We start from the raw sequence: 18,599 nt of genomic DNA, 5'->3' as shown, positions 1-18,599 counted from the left end.
GCAGTGTCTCATTTCATTCAGCCCTCCCTGCCCCAATACACTATAGCCTGTCTGGGGTGGTGCTAGCACCTCCCAAGACAGGAAACCTATTGTCCAAGCCTCCCTCGCTGGAAGGACTCCCAGCAGCAGGAGGTCAGACTTGTGTCTGTGGCAGCAGCATCCATTTTGTGATGCTGAGGCTCTGGTTAACTTTAACCCGGATTAGTGGAAGTAACATGTCTTCTCCCTCTGGAAGGGTGGACTGCTACCTCCGTCACCAGAACTGGCGAGGGGGTAGTATTCCAAAGCGTATGACACCTTACACGACATGTTTTGATAAAGCCAAACCAAAGTTAGCATTTAACCGCGAGGTTCATAATGCACTTAAGAGTATATGGTATGGCTATAAGGACATGGTTCCGAAAGCTGCAGACAGGCTCAGCTCATGCTAGAGCCTCATCTCACATAAAAACAAGCACTCTGCCTCCAGGATTGTTAAGGCCTGCCAAAGGAGTGACTTATAGTTGTATATGTGTCTAGATATAAGGTTAGATATAGGTATACTATATCTAAGCAAGGGGTGATTACACAACCTTGCCCCAGCTGAGTGATCAGCCAGTTGTGTCAGTTTGGATGGCCAGCCAGGGGTGGCAAAATATATGCTGCAGCCCCTGGTAGGCCTTGGGTGCACCTATGCCCTGGGTACCTATAGTACACTGTACAGGGGCTCACAAGAGTGACCCAAATCCCAATTGGTGATGTACCTAAAGTAGATGGTGTGAATTTAGAGAGAGAACAGCAGGGCTGTGGGTCTGATTAGCAGGCCCACAGCCACATTAAGTCGAAAACCAGTGAAGCAAAAAGCAAAAAGTGGGGTGACCATAGGAAAGCAGACCCTACTCTCCTACAGTGCATAGAAGTCGTACATGTTTAATTTAAAATAGCCAAGAAGCATTGCAAAATAAGCAAGGCAAGTTCCTAATCAATTAACCAAAGTTTCGCCTCCAGTCTTTTGAAGCATGTGAAGCTAACATCTATACATTTTGGTGTACATTTATACACTTTTTTGTAATGCAAGTGAATGGGAAGGGCAACATATGATAAAAACAGAAACCTACTGATAGATGCTAATGGACAGGGGCCAGGCTCCTATTGTCAGGGCCGGACTGGGAATCCAAACAGCCCTGACAAATGTTGTCAGACCAGCTCCCATTCGGTGCACACCAAACATAGAGAGTAAGTTTGACCACTAGAAGAGGGCTTGGGGTGTTATCCCCAAGAGCATTTGGGAAAAAATGGTGCATTCTACAACACATTTTTATTATATATTTAATTGTATTAGTTTTAAAGCATAGTAAATGATGACCTGACAGTGCACCAGGATACAGCAATCTTTATTGGGGCTCTTCAATTATTTCTTCACTATCACCCTCCAACAGTGCCTCTCATCTCTCTGTAGCCCCTCTCTCACATGCATTTAATTTGTTTTATAGTGCCTCTCATACCAGTGTAGGGTGTCAGGGCATTTTACATCACACACACATACAGAGACAATAAATCATACGTGTGTAAATCAGTGCATAGAAAATGTTACATAATCAAAGGGGACTACAAGGTGTAGGATTCACATGTCATCCATATTGGTAGGCATTTTCTAACAGTGGTCTGGGGAAGCACAAACTCAGGATTCAGAATGTAACACAGTGGTTAGGGTTGACTTTATTAATAAGAATGTAATTCTACCCAAACAAATCCTTTTTAGCAAGAATAGTGTAATGAAAGACTGGGACCAAAAAACATACCTTATAAACTACATTACGACTGTAACTTATGAACTGCATATTAACAAAATGATCTCTGTTTATTTATTTATTTGTTTAATGTGATTTTCTATAGCGCAAACTTTACCCGAAGGTGTCAGAGCGCTCTACATAAGAACCAGTTTCAATACATAAGGACATAGGATTACGTGCGTTACATAAAAGATACAAGCAGAAAAAATTGCAAATGTACAAGTTGTAAAGTCACACAAGGAAGAGAGTCACTCAAGGAAGCGATACACATGGATAAACTCTGAGCGTCACATAGGAATGGTAGAGAGTACAATGGTCTACAGCATATACTAGTGATTAGAGTTATCTCTATATGCATATATATACAAATAGTAGATTTGAGTGGGAGTAGGGAGTGTGGGAGGGATACAGGGGTATGGAGATATGCGTGTGACAAAAGCATTAACCCACTAAGCTATGCACATAAAATACTATGTTCTGGTCTGCATAGTACACGCTCTGTGCAGCAGGCATATTGAACCTCTGCACTACTTTAGATGAGTCAAAACTGCAGCTGGACAAAACCCAGATCTCTCTCCAGCAGGTACATTAATCACCACAGTTATCATGACACTTTTATTGTTGCCTGAGAACTGTTAGCTATACAAGGAACTCTGCAGTGCTTTTAAAACTGCTGCACTGCTATAAAACCGGCCTCCAGTAACAAGAGCTCCTCCCCACCTCTAGCCTCCCAGGGGAAACGCCTGATGCCTGGTACGGTCAGTCCGGCCTTGCTTCTAGTGAGAAGAATGTGAGAAGGCCTTGCGAATATGTTACATGTATTGCCAGCAACAGCTGACTCTACTACTTTCCTAAATCCTTGCTTTGGAATGCCAACTTCAGAATAAGGAGAGAGTGTTTCAGATAAAATGTGCGGTGCACAACACAGTATAACTAATTCGAAACAAAAAAAATTAGCAATCGATTAATGAAATACAACAGCTCAAATTAGGGTACACGTGTTGATGTGTATTTTTGTTGTATATAAGCAATCATTAAGGCATATATGTAAGTACAGTTGCATTCTTACTGTCTTGAGAGTTAAGTGCGGAAAGAGATGTATTTTACCCAATTTGCAGAGCCATAGAAGGTTGATCCCAGGGACACCAGAGGCAAAGAATCCCAAACCTCACGGTTTAGACCCGGTAGCCCTTGCTTGCCCAGTGGTTTCCCGAATGGGGTGTCACAATGGCCTTCCCATTTTCATACAAAGTGATATGCAGCTGACATTTCTATTTACATTTATGGTAGCCTGTTATAGGAAGTAGTTTCTCCATGGAGGTTTTGTGTTCTTAGAGACTAACAAGAAAAAGCATAGAGCATTGATTCAGGAGGGAACATCTTTAGTAGAAAATAGTAGGCCAGGTTTAGTGGAGCACAGAATGTGACTTTGGGATTTGTTACTGCTTAAGGTTTCTGTGTCGACTGTCTGGTCTCAGTGTTTGTGGTATTTGAAGGTATTTTTGTATAAGTTAAGGTGGAACAGGATCTCTGTGGTGGTGTTGCATAAATCCTAGACCCCAGTCTGGTATAAAGCTCTTTGTTTTAGATATCTGTTAGAACCCCTTTCAGAGGGCCACGGGGCATGCAGAGGTTACTGGCCAAACCATGGTGGTTGAGGCCTTTTATTCCTGGTGTCCTGGGGCCTGACTTACTATGGATCCTGCTCAACCGGGTCAAGCACCTCTTTTGTACTTAACTCTCAATGGTAGCTGCAGGCAAGGCTTCCTGGGGGGAGGAGGGGGATGATGTAGATATCGGTCAGTGAACACAACTCAAATCTCAAAGTGCAAACAGTACGAACAGTGAAACAATGTCCCCACCAAATACTTACCAGAAAACAGGATTTTATTTCTAATTCTACACATGCAATGAAGTACAACATTCAAAAGCAACAACACAATCCTCCTTGAGGTTGGGCTCTAGTAACTGTCAGGCGAATAACTGTCTCAACCTCCTTCATGTAACGTGTTCTGGATTATTCCCCATTCACTGGTGGCCATATTAGGGAATGCAAACTCAAGAGTTCTCCCTTTGACTCTCTAGGAATTTAGTCAAGAGTCTCAATGGTGCTGCAGTACCGTTAGCAGCAAGTGCCCCAAGGCCCAACTGGCCCAGTTCACATCTTACCCACTCTCGCAGCATGGAAGAGTTCAATGATGCAGCAGCACCTTCAACGCTCATTCACGAGTCCTGCTCAGTTTGAAGATGTTGGGTTGTTCACCGCCCACAGGCAGCACCCGGTGGCACAAGCTCTATCTCTGTCTGCTGCAGGTCTCTCAATTATCGGAGTAGTTCTCTGCTCACGAAGACACTGTAAGTTGACTTTGCTCAACGTGGGCAAAGGAATCCTTTCTTCAGCTCCTGGCTGGAGCCAGCGAGGGTGCAACATGGTCCACAGCATCTCCAGCATTCCTCAGTGGTGAGCCACAGGCAGTTCCCTTGCAGTAGCAATACCTGCACGGGGCTAGGAATATGACTCAGCCTATGGTGGCCCTTTCCTTGCAATCGGGGGTTGCAGCAAACAATCCTGCATGTGGACGATGGCCACATTAGTGCGCAGACCAATTCTCATACCTAGCATTGGAAGTCCTCACAATAGGGCTCCCCACTGGGCCTTGCTCCCTACAATGCTCTCCTCTTCCTCACAAGGCACATTGGTCTTGGCAAGCAGGGAGGTACTGGCTCTAGGGCAGGTGGTAGGTTTCCCTGGATTTCCCTGGGTGCTCCGCCCTCACCCAGCACGAGACTATTAGGCCTTGGCCCCCAGTTCTGGTCACAGGCAGAAGTCTTTCAGAGCTTCCCCTTCTTACACACTCTGTCTGGCTACTTGGCAGTTGACACAATTTAGGAGACTCAACGTTCCCTTCTTATAGTCTATTTCCATACAGCAAATGGAATTTAGAGCCTGGGTCTTTGTAGCTTTGTGTCTGGGTTCTGGATCTTTTGAAGTGGGCACTTCTCCTTCTCTTCTTTTTTAATGAAAGATGTCTGTCACAGCATGACTGATTATCTACAAAGCAATTCATGGGAGTGACAAGAGTTGACACCTGGGGCCCCATTAGGATGTCCGTCCGCCCGCCACCGTCATGGAAACGTGACCGACCGCAAGCAGCACCTGCCGCAATGTAAAAGTGGCATGTTGTGCATTGACATGCACAACGTGACAGGCACCATGGGGTGCCTGCCACCTTGTGCATGCCAGTGTAGGGGGATCCATGGGTACCCCCCAAGTGCACCGCCAAGCCCCCAACACCCCGGGAGCCCACAATGGGCCCCCAATGCAAAAGACCGCATGTCTTACAATGGCGGCATCGCTGCCATGGAAAGGCCCTAATCCGCACACATCATAATATGGCGGGCGGTGCCTGCTAGGTACCGCCACCATATTATGGGCCAGGACTGCACGGCAGGCAATCGTAACAATTGCCAGCCTGCGGTAAAGCGGCGGACAGTCTTTCTGTCTGCCGCTGTACCCCCGCCGTTGTAATATGGCAGGGGTAATTGAAGGGCGGGCGGGGAAAGATGTCGGGCCGACATCCTAAGGGGCCCCCTGGATGTTAGCCATAGTGATATGTGCAATAAAAGGTTAATCCCAGACCCCCAGCTCTACTCTTTGTGATTGCCTTATCAGCCCCATGTCCCTTCCTGAAATCTGTCCAGGCCCCTTATTTGTGTTCTATTACTGAATCAAAGAGCAGTCTTTTGAAGTGTGTAATAATGGAGTCTCTTCCTTTTCCCTACAGTGTGTCCCCACCCAGCTCACAGGAATGGAGCAGTACACAAATCTGTCTGGGGGATTCCTCTCCTCCTCAAATCTTCACCAGGCAGAGCCAGGCTTCCAAAATGGAATGTTCCATTGCAGGCACACTTACTCAATGCACATCCACAGAGCACTCTCTGTCCAGAACTGTTCTTCTATGCATTGTGCCCTTACACGAACACATGAATTTAGCACACGCACTCTGTCTGCGTGCACTGGTCACCACTAAAGCTTTTCTACATTTAACCAGGGTGTGCTCTTTACAGACACACACACTGCCAGCACACACACTCACTATGTATAGGCTGCACAACACTGCACCATTCATGCATTGTACTCTACACAAGCATACATAAACCCCACACATACTTTCCCTGCACACGCACTGCATAGCACTACATCTCTCAAGTAATGTACTAATTTCAGGCTTACATACACCCAGTACATGCAATAAGCACACATGCACTGCATAGTACTGCTCAATCCTTATACTGTCCCCTTCCCAGGTACACATACAACCAATGCAGAGTCACTACTCCTGCCACTGGTGTAACAAAACTTTAGGGGACCCCCCTACAATGTACGTAGAGGGGCCCCCTATGAACTAAATTGGGAGCTCTCCTGCTAGAGTACTGTGCTGAGGGGGCCCCCTGGAGCTTGGGGGTCCCATTGCACTGGGGGGCTGCGGGGTCCTGTGTTACGCCACTGACTCCTGTGCTGCTCAGCACTCCACATCTTACCTGATGTAGGCCAAGGGTGAGCTAAGCACACACCACTGGAACTTTTAAAACGTTGAGTGAGCCTGTAGGCTTCACTCCAGTGATACAGCCTCAAAAGGTCCTGTTCGCTACTTCTGATCACTGGTATACTGACAAAATATCGTCACCCAAACAAAAATATTGTGACCAAAAGTTCGATGTAAAAAATAACTACATCCTTTACTTATAATAGTAAGCACAAAAATATCAAGAAAAAAAATCAATGTCATAAATATAGTTGTACAAAATATATTTTTTATAGATATATAAAATGCATTGATAAATATTAAATATATTAAAGAATGAGATTCAATTTAAAAAATAAATTGGATTTAATATAGATTTGAACAAATATACTTAATTTTAAAAATGAAAACAAACATATATAATTAACAGATATATATATATATATATTTTTACTTTAAAACAATTATTAAACTTATAATGTTAATGTATTTTATATTTTTCAAACTATATAAAAAATCACCAAATAAATATAAATATATAAATAGATTTTATGTTATTGGTATATATATATATATATATATATATATATATATATATATATATATACACACACACACACACACACACACACACACACACACATATATACCAATAACATGCAGGGAGTACAACAGTAGGGAAAGTGTTGGATAGCGGAGGGGTAAAAATTACTATTCTTACTCCAATTAGTGCAACAGTAGGGAAAGTGTTGGGTAGCGGAGGGGTAAAAATTACTATACCTACTCCTGTGAGTGCAACAGTACGGAAAACGTTGGCTAGCGGAGGGATACAATGTACTATTCTCACTCCAGTGAGTGCAACAGTGGGGAAAGTGTTGAACAGAGCAGAGGTAAAAATTACTATCCCACTCCAATGAGTGCAACAGTAGGGAAAGTGTTAGATAGCGGAGGGATATAAATTACTATTCCCACTCCAGTGAGTGCAACAGTAGGGAAAGTGTTGGATAGGGGAGGGATACGATTTACTATACCCACTCCAGTGAGTGCAACAGTAGGGAAAATGTTGGATAGCAGAGAGGTAAAAATAACTATTTTCCACTCCAATGAGTGCAACAGTAGGGAAAGTGTTGGATAGCGGAGGGATAAAATGTACGATTACCACTCCAGTGAGTGTAACAGTAGGGAAAGTAATGGATAGCAGAGGGATCAAAATTACTATTCCCTCTCCAATGAATGCAACAGTAGGGAAAGTGTTGGATAGCAGAGGGGTAAGAATTACTATTCCCACGCCAGTCAGTTAAACAGTAGTGAAATTGTTGGATAGCGGAGGGATACAATTACAATTTCCACTCCAATTAGTGCAAAAGTAGGGAAACTGTTGGATTCCGGAGGGGTAAAAATTACTTTTCCAACTCAAGTGAGGCAACAGTAGAGAAAGCGTTGGATAGTGAAGGGATAAAATGTACTATTCCCACTCCAGTGAGTGCAACAATAGGGAAAGTATTGGATAGAGGAGTGGTAACAATTACGATTCCCACTCCAGTGAGTGCAACAGTAGGAAATGTGTAGGATAGAGGGGGGGTCAAAATTACGGTTGCCACTACGGTTGTGAAAAAAAAAAATTACGGTTGCCACTCCAGTGAGTGCAACAGTAGGTAAAGTGTTGGATAGCGGGGGATACCATTTACTATTCCCACTCCAGTGAGTTCAACAGTAGGGAAAGTGTTGGATAGCAGAGGGACAAAATGTACTATTCCCGCTCCAGTCATGGATTGTGAAGGGGTTAAAATTCACTATTCTCACTCCAGTCAGTTCAAAATAAAAAATAAAAAAAATATCATCCACAAAATAATGTATTTTTTTTTTAAGTAAATAAAAAATATATCTAAATTTATAAAAAGTAAAAAATAAAAGTATATTTACCATTAAAACAAAATGTTTTATAATGTTAAATACATATGACAAATACCCATAAATATTATATTAAATAAAATAAATATTTCCAAACAAATAAACATTTTTATTTAGAAATTATTTATTAACAAAAACATTAATTATTACATAAATGAAATCTATTTACTTCCTACCCTATAACACCACACAACTCACAACCCACATTGGAAACAAAATGTATTAGTTCAATTAATGATCAATTAACCTGTTTCATGCGCCCGCGATTTTGCGAACGTGCAGCACTTCTGCAAAACGGGCAGGGCCATTGGCCGACAGCAGCACTGGGCAGGTAGTGCTGCCGTCGGCTAATGGCCGACGGCAGCATGGAAGGGGTTAAACAAATATTGTTATTTAAAAAACGAATTAAATCACATACAATGTAATTAACTTCCCACCCTTTACACCTATTATCTCCACAATCCACACCTAAAATGAAACTGTAAAAAAAAAAAAATTACACAATTAAAAAACAACTTCAATTAAATAACTAATTGTATTTAACAACTAATTATAAAGTAAGTCAAAATGATTTACTATTTACCCTTTACCTCTGTAAATCCAAAAGCCACACACACAAAAAATAATTACACAATTACACTAATTAATTATCAATTAATTGATTCATATTATGTAACAACTAATCATGAATTTATTCCAAATAACTTACTCTCACCCTTTACCCCTAAAAACCCCACAACCTACACACAAATTTAATTACACAATTACCATAATTAAATGTCAATTAATTAATTATTAATTAACAACGAATTATTAATAATTAAAAATAAATTACTTGTTATGTTATGTTAACATTTTGTAAAGCGCAACAGCTGCCCCAGCTAAGAGGCGTCCCGGCGTTAAGCAACAAGAAAATAGCACGCGCAAAAAGCACAGGAGGCCTACAAAGAAGGGAAAAGAAATGTTTTAATAGCTTTCCTGAAGTGAAGATAGTAGGTGAGCCATCGAGTGTGGGCCAGCAGAGAATCCCACAGAATGGCTGCTCTATTACGAAAAGAGCGGCCGCCAGCACGGACCCTTCTCACCCAAGGGATCACTACCAAACATTGTCCCATGGATCGAAGTGATCACGTGGGAATATAAGGTAAAAGAAGATCAGTCAAAATTTGCGGGGTAGCCTGTTTCAGAATCTTGTAGGCTATGTACAGAACCTTAAACTCAATTTGCCTGGCCACAGGCAGACAGTGGAGGCGATGGATAGTCATTGCACAGGTTCTAAGCAGGCCCAGGATAGATCTTGCAGCCGCATTCTGGACTCTCTGTAACCTCTGAATTTCAGACTTATTGGCTCCCAAATGCAGCGAGCAAGTATAATCGAGCCTGGACAGGATCAAGGCCTGAATAATAATCTGCCTGGCCGGGGCATCGAAAAAGGCCAGAATAGGTTTGAGCCCACGCAGCAGACTGAAGCAGGTTCTCGCCACCTTTTTAGTCTGAATCTGGAAATTGAGTGAGGTGTCCATCCAGACCCCCAGGTTCTTCACTACAGGCTTAGGGACGGAGCCGTACCTAGGCTCTTGGGCCACCACAGCTCGCTACAACAATCATGGTTCCCTCCCACCAACAGCACCTCCGACTTGTTGGTATTCAGTTGGAGACAGTTGATGGTCACCAACTCGGCAACTGCCAAGAGGTCGCCCTGAAATTTCCTATTGTCCTGCTCGGGGTGACTCGAGAGAGCCACCACCAACTGAGTATCATCGGCATAAGAGACCATGGTCCGCCCTCTGCTCCTGGCTACAGCAGCCAGAGGTTGGACATAAAGATTAAAGAGCAGAGGGCTCTGGGACGAGCCATGTGGAACCCCCTGGCCTAAAGAAAAGATACCAGAAGCAAAAGGTGGGGCGACCTGAAACTTCCTGTCAGAGAGGAAAGAGGACAGCCACTTAAGTGCTGAGCCAGTGATCCCAGCCTCTAACAGACAGTTCAGCAAGATGGCATGTGACACCGTGTCAAACGCAGCACTGAGATCCAAAAGGATCAGTGCCTACGTCTGCCCCTCGTCTAAGGCTTTCCACAGATGTTCAGTCATGGCCAAAAGCGCCAACTCAGTGCTATGGCCGGGCCGAAAACCATTTTGGGAGGGATCAAGCCTGTGTTTCAGTAAGATATTCTGTGAGGAGGGAATTGATGTAGGCCTCCGTGATCTTCGCAGTCCAAGGTAACAAGGAAAGAAACCAAAAACGTTGTGGTTTTTTGGGGTCTAAAGAAGGTTTCTTAAGCCGCGGTATAACCCTGGCCTCCTTCCACACCCTGGGCACAATCGCTGCACTCAGGGACCCATTGATCATTAGTTCCAGCGGGTGTATGATGGTAGGTAAGATTTTTTGGAATTGGTCAGGCTCCAAGGGATCGGCAGGAGAGCCTGACTTCACCTTGGAACAAAGTGTCAATAAAACCTCTTGTGTGATGGGGGGGAAGACCTCAAGGGTCCCATCAGTAAGGTCACAAGATTACTCAGACGGGCCTATAAGGACCGTAGGAAAGCTTTTATAAATGTCCTCAACCTTCCTGACAAAAAAGTTTGCCAGCTCGTTACATTGCGAGTCGAAGGAAATCACTGAGCCTGCAGCATCCTTCTGTGTTTTAAGCTCCGAGACTATAGAAAAGATGCTCTTAGCTGGATTAGAGCTCCTGCTGATTCGCTCGGCGTAGAATGTGGCACGCGCAACATGGAGGGCTCTATGGTATCGCTTGATGGCCGCGCGATAGAGAGCCTTGGACATAGGATCAAAGTCCCGTCACCAGGTTCTCTCCAGCTTCCTACAGGTGTTGCGTAAGATGCCAAATTTAGCATTATACCAAGGATTAGATTTAATGTGCCGATTCATAGACAGCTTGGCAGGAATAAGGCCATCTAAAGGCTGAGTGATCCAGTTGGAGAAAATCACATGGGCCTCATTAGGATCCGCCGGAACAACAGGAGAGGTGGCAGCAAGATGCCTTTGAAAGAGTTCCCAGTTCAGTTTATGCCAGTGGTGTTTGTGAGCAGAGGTGTTAACTAAGTTGCGCACTGGCAATATGTCATGAATCAAGATGGGGACTAAATGGTGGTCGGACCAATCCATCAAAAAGGGAGGTTGGACCACAAGCGAGAGTATGTTTGTAAAAAATGGGTCTAATAGGTAGCCTGCCACATGCATGGGGCCAGAGACCCGTTGATCAAGCTGACAAGCGGCAAGAATAGCCAAAAAAGATGACACATCAGGATCAAAACTTCCACTCTTCACCCCTTTAAACCCCACAACCCGCACCTAAACTTAAATACACAATTGCCATAATTAATTGTCAATGAATTAATTAATATTAATTAACAACCAATTATTAATTCATAAAAAATAAATTCCTTCCCACCCTCTACCCCTATAAACCCCACAACCAGCACCTAAAATTTACCCCAAAAAATAAAAACACAATTAACATTATAAAATCTCAATTAAAAAATATGAATAATAAATATATTCATTAATTTATCATATATCAAATGTCCCACCCTATTCCCCTATAAACACAGAGCCCGCTATAGAAACTAAAAAACACACATTTTCATTAATATAAAATTAATAACTACTAAAAATGTAACACGTATTAAAAACATAAACAATACTTATAAAAAAATACATCACATACATTTAAAATATATACTAAACCACATAACACTATTTAAAAATCAATATTTTAAAAAACTATATTTTTGGAAACAATATTAATTACTTCTATATATTTTTTAACACTATATTTCTTACCTTAAAGTCTATATTTTTGACCACGATATTCCTGCTGTTGATTTTTCTGTGTCACGATATTTAAAACCCGATATTAGCGTAAGTCGACATTTCAAACTCAATATTTACACTGAAGACCCTGATCACTCCACTTTATGCTGCCACCACTGTTCTCATGCTGCAAAACTCCTGGTGAAGGCTGTAGCCTTCCATGAGGGTAGCCTTCTATGAGGGTAGCGTTTTGGGTGCCCCTCCTGGTCCAACAAAATCACAATCTGTGAAATAGGCCTATGTCATGGCGCACACACATGATCTGTGTTTGCAGTTGACAAAAAAACAGCATAAGGGACCCAGACAACAGTACAACTTGGCATGGGTACACTTCCTTACCATTCAGAGGACTTTCCCGTCAAATGTCATTGTTATAATAACATCACATGTACAGAGTGTATGAAGCACATTAGGTATGGAACAACTGAAATATACAGCTGTAGACCTCACTATCATCTCACATTTGGTTGACACAACACTGAGGTTAAAATTCATCATTGGTGAAAAGTAAGTAGTAATATAGTATCACATTTAGAAGGTGCTCTTCTTCGGATGCCCCTCCGACCCTCGGTGGCAGTCTTGGTGGCCCGAGGCCATGTTTCCTCCCTCCGCCGCTTCCGATATGGCCAAGAATCTGGGAGTGAAAATAGACAATGGCCTTACCTTGAAGCCCCAGATTCTTGGTCTAGTTGGGAAATGCTTCGGCCTTCTTAAAATGCTAAGGAAATTTCTTCCTTTGCTCTCTCTGGCCCACAGAAAGATCACTGTGCAGGCACTAATAGGCTCTCGCTTGGACAATGCCAACGTGCTCTATCTCGGACTTCCGGAGTATCGTCTATCACGTTTGCAAATAGTCCAAAACTCTGCCGCACGAGCCATTTTTGGCCTTCACCGGAGAGCCAGTGCTAAAGTCCTCCTGAAAACCTTGCACTGGCTTCCAATTCGAAAACAAATTGTTTTTAAGACGCTCACTCTGGTTTTCAAGGCCCTCCACGGCACTGGCGCCAAATATATCAGGAAACGGTTGTTTTTTTACCAGCCATCCAGATCGCTTAGGTCAGGCTCGCTGGCCTTGGCTTCTGTTCCGGATATTAGACGAGCCCGCATAGGAGGCCGTTCTTTTAGACGCTTGGCGCCTCAGTTGTGGAACGCTTTGCTGGTTCCTCTGAGAAAGGCTGTCAACCTGTTAGCTTTTAGAAAAGATCTTAAGTCCTGGCTTTTTGGTCAGTAGTATCTGGCATTTTTCTCTTGTCCCTGTTCCACTCCGGGTTCTAAGCGCCGGGACACTCCTCGGAGTAGCTGAGCGCTATATAAAACTCATTATAACATAACATAACACATTTAGAAGCAGACTCACAATCTTGGAAATGCATATTATTGTGCAAGGTCATACTAAGTGCCACATCAGTACGGGTGTAGAAACTTTTAGCATCACAAATTACATTTAGGAGAAAATACACAGTGGCAAAATGACATTTATGTTAAAAATCACCATTGGCCAGCATCAACTGGAGGTCAGAAACACTTATGGGAGCACGAATGTTTCAGTGGAAGGCTGCTTCCCTTCACCATCCATGATGTGCAATGGGATGCACCTTTTAGGCAGGTGAACTAAATCATGTCATGGGCAATAGCTAATAGTGAAATGACCAGGTTCCTGTCTGAACCGGCTGAGGGGCTATGCCTCCCACCTTATTCCAGGTATGAATAGTGTCTGTCCGGCTGAACAAAGGTCAGCCTGACAGACACTCTTCTGGTTCAGGTCAAGCAGCCAGAAGCTAGACATGTGCTAAATGCACAGGCTGCCGGCTGCCTGAGCTGAACGTTACCAGACTGAGGATTTCACAGCCCTGTGGGTGTGTCCTCCTTAGCCTGGCAAAGTGCCTTGAGTCCCTCCTCTTTGTGATGAGGGGAAGCGTCACTGATTGCCTTGGACCTGGGTTCTGCAGTTTTAAGCCCTGACGTGCCCAGGGCTGAGTGTCAATCAGTTACACCTCATCGCAGAGTAGGGTGGGGTCATCAGGCTCACTAACCCCATCCCACTCTGTGACGACATTGGAACTGCTGCCTTCCCTCATTGGCTGACCTAAAGCAGCAATCCTAACCCTCATGATACCTCCAAGGCTTTCCTGTCAGAGAGCTGCTGTTGAGGTAAGTGTTGTGGTTATTTTTGGTTGGTGTTTGCCTGTATGAATGTATGTGTATGTGTTAATGAGTGTTGTGAATGTGTGTGTGTGCATGTGTGAATGAATAGGTGTGAGTGAGGTTTCTGTGTGCGTGTGTGGCCACCGCCCCCCTTCCCTGGTAAAATTACCGCCCTCCACAGAATGAGACTGAATGATTCATTTGGCGTGATCAAAATGTGAATGACACGTTCAAGCAACGGCTGATGGGGCCACACCCAAAGCCCCTCTCTGAGTATATTTTTAGTGTTAATGAAATTAACTCTGTTAGTTTTTAGCCAGACCTAAAAAGTCTCTCTGAACTTAATTAGACTTAGGGGCCGATTACGATTGCGGATGGCCTACCACTGCCAGCCGTGCGGTGGAGTTCCCTCCGCCATCGAACGGCGATTCCCTGCCTGCCAAATTAGGGTGGTGGGAGAATCGGACCGCGACTGTGTCAGATGCAAAGACCCCCCCGCCACGGATCAGCCACAGGCAATCGTACCGATACGATTGCCTGGTGGAGCAGTCTGCAGATCTAAAATGGTGGCGGTGCATAGCAGGCACCGTCCGTCAAATTACGATGCAGGCTGTATCCAGCCTCTCCATGGGGCTAGCGGGGGTTGGTTTCAGGGGCCCGTTGCAAGCCCCCCTTGTGCTGGGGTGGCGTGTTTGTGCACTGGGTGGGTACCCCCTACATTTCACTATACTAAGTGGCAGGGACCCCGTGGTGCCTCCCACGTAGTGCAGTGAAATGCAGGACACACATTTTTAGCATTGCGGAGGGTGCTGCAGCCAGCAGCACCCGCTGCAATGTTAAAGTGCTGGATGCGACCGCCACGGTGTCGGTCGCATCCTAATGTGGAGTGCAAGACCGCCGCATGACTGGCTGCCAGTACCAATCCCCACTACTATGGCGGGCGGACTCAAGTCCGCCCGCCATCGTAATCGGCCCCTTATTTCCTTTAATATGGGAGGATATGGTAGAATTATTTGACTATACTTTTGGCCCTGTATGTTTACATTAAGAAAATTGTGTGGGGGAAAAGCAACTCCTCTATTCTGTCGGAGAAGCATATACTTACTTTAACGAACATAATATAGTATCCTTCTGACATTTTGCTGTTATTTCTATTAGATGTTACACTTATATGGGCATTAATATGTTGACCATACTGATTGCCTATCGTAAACTGAATAAAATACAACTGGAATTCGAAAAAGTGACTAATTGTGTACCAGTCACATACTTTTCTGGACTCCATATGCTGTGACGTGATAGTTCCTCGTACATCTTTAAGCCTGTGACTGACTCTGCCCCAGCCTCCCGAAGCCTTTCAGAGGCACCAGTCTGCCACATAGGCGCTCACAAGCCCTCAGGCCCAACCGCAGCTCAGCTGATTATGTAAAAGAAATAAGTCTCCGATCTCACGGAACCCCGTGTCTACCGCTAAGTGAGGCAGGCCCCAGGTGTGACCGATCACGCGTCCGCGGAGATTGTAGCGTGTGACGTACACAGTACGTTAGTTTGGGACTTGTTGGCAGCTCAGGGGATGCCGCCTCTTCCGCTGTTCACAGGTGGTGGTTAGAGTGGAGTTGAGGGAATTATGTGAAAGTGAGAATCTCAACCGCCTCCTGACTTTTGCCTATTCTGACTTATTATTTTCCAGGAATAGTTCAAACACTGGAATATGAACCGAAGTGCTATAAAGTAACTGCACTGACCAGTAAGATAAAACCTATCCGCATTCTCTTAATAAGCTTCGCAGGCAGTCATGCTTGTTAGTTTAGGTCTTTAATAGTGGGCTAACACGCTGCTTTAAGACAGTTCAAAGCTTCTGGAGCCTTACCAAGTTACAGAAGTGCACATCCAAAACAAGCACTGGCAAAGCTAACAGGGTGGATGTTTCTGAGGTATGGAACAGGAGTGAACACGCCGTATACACTTCAATTCTATTGTAACAAAGTGCAGAAAAAAAGCTTCTGAAAAAGTGATATTACAGAAATAAAGGAACCCGTTTTCTTACCATCAGTTTTTCAGAAGCTTGCTCAGTAGTGCTACTTGGGCTCCTCGCGGAACGATTTCAGATGTGAAATAGTTCCTCATGCATTCAAACGAAGGCGCAAGGACATACATAAACACACACAGTACAGAAATAATGTGCCTAAATGCTCCTGCAGACTGAGCCAGAAGATTACCGGCGATGTCTTTAGCCAATGCCCGAAGGGACCAGAACAAAGAAGTCAGTGGCTGAATGAAGCAGACTCAAAGTGCCTTCAAGTAATACATAATGCAGTGTGTCCTCTATTAATGGCCCAAGCGGTATACGCCTAAAGGTTGAAAACAGCATTTGGATGGACTTTATTCATAATTACAAAGTTATAAGTTTACAGGAAACATGGGCAACAGCGGAGCTTCACATTCATGGTTATAGAACTTTTTTCTCTCCAGCCTTACCATCTCCTTTCGGCAGGGCAAAGGGTGGACTGGTCATTTACATATCCAACACTCTTCAACTTGCAAGCATTGATTCTGTTAAATTGGAACCAAACTATCAAATAGTTATTCTTCACCAAAGAAATGCTAGTGCTTTGGTAATAGTGAATTTTTATAACAATTTACTCGTGGGTGACTTAATAAACACAATTAAGGAAATAGGCCTTTGTCTCCACAAACTAGTTACCAAGGCCCGCAAGGAGTTGACTATAATTTGGGGCGGGGACTTTAACCAGACTCTTTGCAAGCATAGTGCAAATCTCCTCTGCGGTATAGAGGACGAAAATAGTGATCCGATAACCCATTTCCCTCACACTGCTGTTGGGCATATCTTAAATGAAACTTTGTGTGTCCTAGACCTTATCATCGCTAACGACCTGGTAAATCCTCCTGCACCAGTTGTCCCTACCTATAATGGCAGAGTAAGGTTTAGCACAATAGAGTTTATATTTATATTAGGGACAGTGGGAACGGCTCTTTTAAAATGCGAAACTCATGATTTTGCCATTAGTGACCACTATCCGAATAGCATCACTTTAAAAGCTCCAAAGAGCTATGTGAGGTCTAACATTGAAACTTTTTTTAAGTCAGAACAATCTCTTAATGGATAGAACAAATGGCTATTCGTTAAATGGGAAAAAGGGGACCCACTGGCAATTACAACAAGCCTAGTTACAAACTTTAGGCAAGTTTTTGCAAATTGTCTGGATCCAGCAACTACTAGCAAGGGAATAATGGCAAACTTTTCTAAACTATTGACAGCAATTAAGGAAACCCTTTTCGTTAAAACGAAAACAGGTAAAACCAGAGCTAAGGGATGGTTCGATATCTCCTGCACAATAGCACATCGGAACCTTAAAGTAGCCTTAAATAATAAAGACAGAACCACACAGGATATTGCAGCTCTCAGAAAGACCTACAACCAGGCCCTAAAATCCATGAAGAACATCCTCAAACTAGAACTCTGGACGCAACTCCACAGATCTTGTATTTTGAGGGATAGCGCTGTCTTTTGGAGGGTCGTGAAGTCCCCTTTCTTATTAGATACAATGGATAACCCCAGTATTGATGTTGCGATTGATGAGCGGTCGTGGGTTGAATATTTTGAGCGGATATTCAGCCTTCCTTTAACCACAAATCGTCCTACATCATCTGGGTTAGATCAAACGCAGTTCCCGTTGTCCATTCAAATTACTCACGAGGAGGTAGAACTTGCCCTGAAGGCCAGCAAGAACGGCAAGGCACCTGGTCCCGATGGGGTTCCAATTGATCTTTTACAGCACAACTTGAACCTTTGGTCCCCAATCCTAACTAGGGTCCTTCAAGCAACATGTGAGTTGGGGCTTATTGAATCTTGGTCCCAGTCAATCCTCGCCCCCATCTTTAAGAAAGGGGATCGCCAACTCCCATCCTGATATCGCCCAATTTCCCTCCTGGACTCGTTGGGGAAAGTGGCCAGTCGTGTTATCTTAGAGCGCCTCCAACTGTGGGCTTCAGAAAATAAAGTTCTTTCTGGCCTGCAATTCGGGTTCCGCGAGGGATTGGGTACTATAGAGCAAGCCCTAAATTTATCCCTACTGGTAGGGTAATATGTAAACCCTAAGGGAGGGGCTCTTTTTATGGCTTACGTTGACCTCTCCGCAGCATTTGCTTGCGTAAACCATAATAAGCTGTGGACTATCTTGGCAGATATGGGTATAGAGTCCTGCGTTTCTGCGCGAACTATACTCAGACGCCACAGCTAGAGTAAGATACGGCACGGAGGGTGAACTAACAAAGTCGTTCAGAGTGGAGCGAGGGGTGAGGCAGGGCTGTGTCCTGGCCCCGTTTTTATTTAATTTGTATACTAATGGCTTGGAAAAAGCAATGCTGATGGGTAGCCAGCACCTTCC

This window comes from Lissotriton helveticus, chromosome 11 (genome assembly GCF_964261635.1).
Source record: "Lissotriton helveticus chromosome 11, aLisHel1.1, whole genome shotgun sequence".
Taxonomy (NCBI): domain Eukaryota; kingdom Metazoa; phylum Chordata; class Amphibia; order Caudata; family Salamandridae; genus Lissotriton; species Lissotriton helveticus.
The sequence above is the reverse complement of the archived record's forward strand: the minus strand, read 5'-3'. Positions refer to the sequence as shown.